The sequence below is a fragment of the Grammomys surdaster genome, unplaced genomic scaffold (genome assembly GCF_004785775.1).
Source record: "Grammomys surdaster isolate TR1022 unplaced genomic scaffold, NIH_TR_1.0 193, whole genome shotgun sequence".
In the NCBI taxonomy this organism is placed as follows: domain Eukaryota; kingdom Metazoa; phylum Chordata; class Mammalia; order Rodentia; family Muridae; genus Grammomys; species Grammomys surdaster.
In genome coordinates this window covers 6,221,229-6,227,422 of record NW_021604638.1, presented here as the reverse complement: position 1 = coordinate 6,227,422, position 6,194 = coordinate 6,221,229, and the positions used below count along the sequence as shown (strand labels likewise).

The following is a 6,194-nucleotide window of genomic DNA, read 5'->3' as shown; positions in this document are numbered from 1 at the left end:
ACTCAGACCGTCATCCAAGGATGTGTCAGGTCACATTCCTAGCCATCCTGGGACCCGTATGTCCACAGGCCACAGGGTGGACACCTGCATCACCACAGAGCCCCTCACGGGGAGTTCGCCAACAGTAAATGACCTCTCATATTTTGGTTCCCCTGACTCTAAGACCTGACAGGCATCAAATACTTGGCCTGGCACCAGTTCTTAAATCAGGAGCACTGGGCAAATGGTATCTCCTCTCTCTGCCTCAGTTTCTTCGTCTGTCAAGCAGGAAGTGCTGCACATATACAGCACAGGAAGTGTGTACTAACCACCGTGGACGGAGCAGGATCATTGGTGTGTGGCATTCATGACAGCGTTCCAGATAGTTAGGAGTGCCCTAAGTCCTCCATCCTCCGCGGTGGGGAAAAGGCTCAGACCCAGGGTTACAACAGGCAACATGGGACAGACACCATCATCTGCCACAGCTCTGTGGGTAGGGTGCAAAGAGGCCATGGGTGCCGCCACATATCCCAGAATGCCCACACAATCAAGAACTCATCATCGGGTTTCACAGCTCAACAGTTGAGGCTGAGACACTGGCTGAGGGACACTGGACATGAAGATCGGACCAAGTCCTGTGCATGTCTCTCACTACGCCGGAAAGCCCCAAGGCACTGCCTACGAAGCTGCCTCTGACTATGAATTACAGGAGTTCAGGAGATGGCCCTGTGGGTATAGGGCTTGCCACAACCACAAGGACTCGAATTTGGATCCCCACTATATATGTTAAAGAAGGAAGGGAGGAGGGAGGGAGGGAAGGAAGAAAGGTAGGCAGGCCGGCCATGATGACATATAGCTGCAGTCCCACACTGGGGAGACAGAGACTGCCCAGCCCTTGTTGGCCAGTCCTTCTAAGTGAAGTGAGGTCCAAGTTCACTGAGAGAACCTGTCTCAAAACACGAGGTAGAGGGCAAATGAGGCCAGTGCCTGACATCAGTCTCTGCCCTCCACATGAGGGCACACACACACACACACACACACACAAACACACACATACAAGATGGGCTACCCGAAATTAACTAAGGGTACAGCTCCTCCTTTTAAAAAATCTTGGGGGCTGGAGAGATGGCTCAGTGGTTAAGAGCACTGACTGCTCTTCCAGAGGTCCTGAGTTCAATTCCCAGTAACCACATGGTGGCTCATAGCCATCTGTAATGGGATCTGATGCCCTCTTCTGGTGTGTCTGAAGACAGTGACAATGTACTCACATAAAATAAGCAAACAAATCAATAAATAAATCTAAAAAAAAGAAAGGAAGGAAGGAAGAAAATCTTTGAGTGCCCTTTAACCAAAGTCCAGCTATCAGAGCAACACATGGTTTCTCTCTTCCCCCCGGGCGCACAGAGCCATCTACATTTCGAGTACGGTCAACGGCACGCTCTGCCCAGGAAGGACAGTCCAAAGGCCAAAAGAACATGAAAGCAGCATCAGGGGTTTTTATCCCCTCCCCTTCCTGAGAGTGGTGCTTAATACCGCGGCTGCAGGAAAGACCGCCCCCACCCAGCTTCCTTCACCAGAGGGGCTCTGGCCAGTTCCATCTTTCGGGCCAATATAAATACACCAGCCATTATCTCCTCAGTGTGAGTCATTCCCTCCCACCCAGTTCACACCCGGTTTACCATGTTCCCATGCTATGGTCAGATGATACCATAAACATTCAGAGATGGGCTGGTCGGTTATGCTACCCTGTCACCTTGTAGCCTACCTAGCTGGCACCTGACTACAGGCCTCGCTCATTCAATGGCAACGGTGTGTCCTCTGACACTGGTCCACCTCAACTAACTGCACGTGGGAAACAGCTGAATGGGATGTCTTGTACAACGTGGGACACACAGTCCCTTCTGAGAGATGTGCAGCACAGTCCTGGAGCAGGAGGCTTCCCTGACCTTACCTGATCCCTGAGGAGGCATGCTCTCAGACAGACAGAGGAGGAAAAGGGGACTGTGGGAACGGGCCGTGAGCACACTGTGAGCTTACCCACACCAGCCTAAAAGGCTGGACGCGATCTACTGGGCAAGCAGATGATAACAGCAAGCATGGTCAGAGGCAGTAGCTCGTGCCTGGGATCCTAGCACTTGGGAGGTTAGGAAGCTGATATGGGAGGGGTGCTGTGCCTGTGAGACCAGCCAGGGCTCCTGCAGGAGATTTTGTCAAAAAATAATAATAATAACTGAGTGGAACCTGTCCAGCAGACACTGGGACAGTCACAGGCATGCAACAGGCCCCTGACTAGAAGCACAGCAGAAGATGGACTCTCAGGTTCTGTACAACACACACATATGGCCAGGTGTCACTAGATGCCAGCAGCGTCCCCATTCTTGGATTGCGGCAGCTATAAAAGTCACAACTTTGAAATGTCACTACAGTGAGAAGCACTGAGCTGGGCAAGCAAGCCTGGTGTGATCGGTTACAAAGTAAAGACGTCATCGCAGAGCCGGAAATGGCAGGACAGGCAGGTAGGGTGGGAAATTAGCTCGATAGTGGGTACTCTCCAAATGCCAAGGCATTCTTGAGAAGATCCATGCTCACAGCATCATTCATGACCAAAACTGAGAAACAGCCTATTCAGAAGGAGAAGCGGGGGCCGGCGAGACGGCTCAGCGTGCAGACACCTGCTACAAGGCTGATGATCTGAGCCCCAGAACCCACAGGGTGGAAAGAGAAAACCGATGCCCACACACTGTCCTCTGGCCTTCACACGTGTGCCGCCCAGTTTTTAAGGAATCAACATTCACGGTTACTAATCTAAAACACACAGGCTGAAGAGATGGCCCCATGGCAAAGAACACTTGCTGCTCTTTTACAGGACCCAGGTTCAGTTCCCAGCACCCACATGGTGGCTCACAACCTTTTTTAACTCCAGTTCCAGGAGACCCAACATCCTCTTGGAAGCTCCAAGGATGCCAGGCGTGTTGTATGCATTACAAACAAAACATTCTTACATATAGAATAAGACAAATTACTTTTACAATGGAAAATATCTAGAACAGACGTGCATGTATGCATGCATGTAACTTTAAAAAAATTAAAAGACGTGAATGAAAATCTTCCCATCAGAACTCCATGTACACATTTAAATCAGTAAAAGGGGGGCTGGAGAGATGGCTCAGCGGTTAAGAGCACTGACTGCTCTTCCAGAGGTCCTGAGTTCAAATCCCAGCAACCACATGGCGGCTCACAACCACCCATAATGAGATTAGATGCCCTCTTCTGGTGTGTCTGAAGACAGCTACAGTGTACTCATATACATAAAATAAATAAATCTTTAAAAATAAAATAAAATCAGTAAAAGGTGTCTTAGTGACATAATAAAACGTCTACTGTCTGTATACACATAGATACACACACACACATTTCAGTAAGGAGACTGCAAGCTAGTTTTAGATATAAAGTTAGAGGTTAAGTTTATTAAATGTACATGGATACTTACACTCATATGCTTAGGGAAGAGACTGAAATGAAGGCCCTTGGTATGATAAATCTCTGGCCCCCAACTCATGGCAATCCTCCTGCCTCGGCCTCTAAAGTGCGAGGACTGCTGGTGTGAATCATGCCTGGCTTGATTTCCTTTCTTATGAGACCCTTTAACTGTGAAGGCTGAGTCTTTTAAAAACCTGAGTGTTGACTAAGATGACGACGATGACGGTGACGGTGACGATGATGACGACAATGATGATCGTTTGTCGTCACCATCGTCATCCTCATCATCCTCTAGGCCAGGTGAGGGGCATGCTAGTCTCAAGTAAAAGCAGATTTGGGAAGCCAACTTGGACTCTGTACCTTGCGTGGAAAGACACATCCACCGCTCACAGAATATGATGCATGTCTGGGAACGAAATTCCGCCACAGCTAAAGGGAGGGTGGTGTGCGCGGCTCCATTTGTTCTCAGAGTGGGACGCTGGGGACTATCCGATGACTCAACTCTCAGATGACCTCAGCAGAGTCCGCGGCCCTTAGAACTTGAAAAACACTGGCTGGAACCGAGTGGGAGTAACCGTGGACGGCACTGACTAACTCCGGGAAACACCCACCCGAGGGATTCAGTCGCTGATAGCCTTGAGCTCAGATGTGTCCTGGAGACCCAAGGGTCAGGCCAGGTGCAGCCCTAGGAAAAGCTGCAGCTGTGTGGGAGGGAGCCGCCCTGCCTGACATTTGCCAAGGACATGTGTCCCAAGGGGTCATAAAGTCCCAACTGGCATCTGGGATCTAAGTCGGCTCAGACGGGGATGTTTCAGAGCACACCCACAGCATGTCAGTGGGTCTTCAGAGAAACGCTTCTCGGAGCCACTGCATAGTCAAAAGTCCCCAGACGGAAGCAGCCCTGTCCCCAGCCCCCTGGAGATGTGCAAAACCCTTGTTAACTAACGGGATGGCCTGTCTCCTCTGAGGCTGGTTCCTGAGGGTGGCTTCCAGCTTCCTCACACTTTCACTGGGGTGAAGCCAGCTGACAGGATGCTAACCCAGGGAGAGGCCCACAGAGCAGCTGAGGGTGGCCTCCGTGTAACTGTCAGCAAAGAACAAAGGTCCTGTCCTGCAGCCCACTGAAGCTGTGGGTGAGTGAGCCTTGTCCCAGGAGGCTAGCCTCTGAGACACTGAACCAGATGTGTCCCCTTCCCCCAGGCTATACCCAGATTCCTGGTCCACAGAAGCCATTGGGAAACACAAGCCTTGTGCTTTTAATTCACCTGTGGGGCAGTCTAGTAGCATGCATAGTTACTACAACACCCCAACACAGAAGGCCATGGGTTTTCCCACATCCTTCCTGTCCCTTCTAAGCCCTACTACATACACTTAGCATGTACTTAGCATGCACTTAGCATACACTTAGGAGCCCAGACAGCCTGGGGCTGAACTCTGACCCATGACCTCCCTGTGTGAACTCTCGGCCTTCTATGCCTTGGTTTCCTCCTCTGTAGAATGCAAATCACATAACTAACTTGTAAGCTTACGGTAAACAAGGCTCCAATCAGTTTATGCCAGTCCTGGAGGACAGCCCCCGACCTAGCACCAGACCGCCAGGCTGCTACAATGTGACAATTACTCTTAGTCCTCTCGTCATGGATACTTCACTGTTCTCTGACGGCCACCCAGCCTCTCACTGTGGAGGGCCTCTCTCTCACTGCTGACTGCAGGCCGTCTGGCCACAAGCCCCCGAGATGCACCTGCCTCTGCCTCCCTCCCACGGGGACTGCAAGCACACACCATCATACCCAGCCTTTCCACACAGGTTCTGGGGATCAAACTCAGGTCTTTGCACAGCCAGCACTTCACCTGCTGAGCCACTCCCCACTCCCCAGTCCCCAGCCCCCAGCCCCCAGCCCCCAGCCACCAGCCCCAGAATTCTTTGTGCACCAACAAAAAGCACCATGAGCAGAAGATCCCACTCCTGACTCAGAGTGTAGTCAAAATAAAATGATCCTAAAAACGATGTCTAAAATCACCTAAAGGTTGCTGTGGGTAGTAAGTGTAGATGACTCTCATGTCAGTATTCAGGGAATTGTCCCTCAGGTGGTGCAATAGCTAACGCAAATGGTCCATGCTGGTCACGGATATTCTGTAGAAAGGATAGTCAACCCATACGGACATACAATGAAATACTACACAGCCACAAAAAGGAAAGACTGGTACACACAATAAAATAAATGCACCTTGAAACCTGTTGGGAAGGAGGGAACAAAAGACCATATATGACACAATTCCTTTTATAGGAAGTAAGGAAAACAGGTAAATCCACAGGACCAGGAAACAGACCGGTGATGGCAAGGAACTAGGAAGAGTGAGGTGGCTTGACAGGTGCAGGGTTTCTTTTTTAAAGGTAGGTGTGTGTGTGTGTGTGTGTGTGTGTGTGTGTGTGTATCTGTGTGGCTGTTTTACCATTGTCTATGTCTGTACAACATATGCATGCAATGCGCTCAGAGGCCAGAAGAGGGCACTGGATCCCTGAAACTGGAGTTACAGAAGCTGGGAGCCACCATGTGGGTGCTGGGAGCTGAACTCAGGGACTCTGGAAGAGCAGACAGTGCTCTTAACCACTGAGCATCTCCTCCAATCTGTCCTTCTCTTTCTTTCTCTCTCTCTTTTTCCTTTCTTCCTTTCTTCCTTCCTTCCTTTCTTTCTTTCTTTCTTTCTTTCTTTCTTTCTTTCTTTCTTTCTTT

General features: G+C 50.2%; 1 protein-coding gene across 4 annotated transcripts in view; it reads right to left on the bottom strand.

Annotated features, from left to right (window-relative positions):
- Atp9a (ATPase phospholipid transporting 9A (putative)) overlaps positions 1 to 6,194 on the bottom strand; it is a 106,887-nt gene that overhangs the window by 20,651 nt on the left and 80,042 nt on the right. The gene's annotated exons all lie outside the window — the stretch shown is intronic.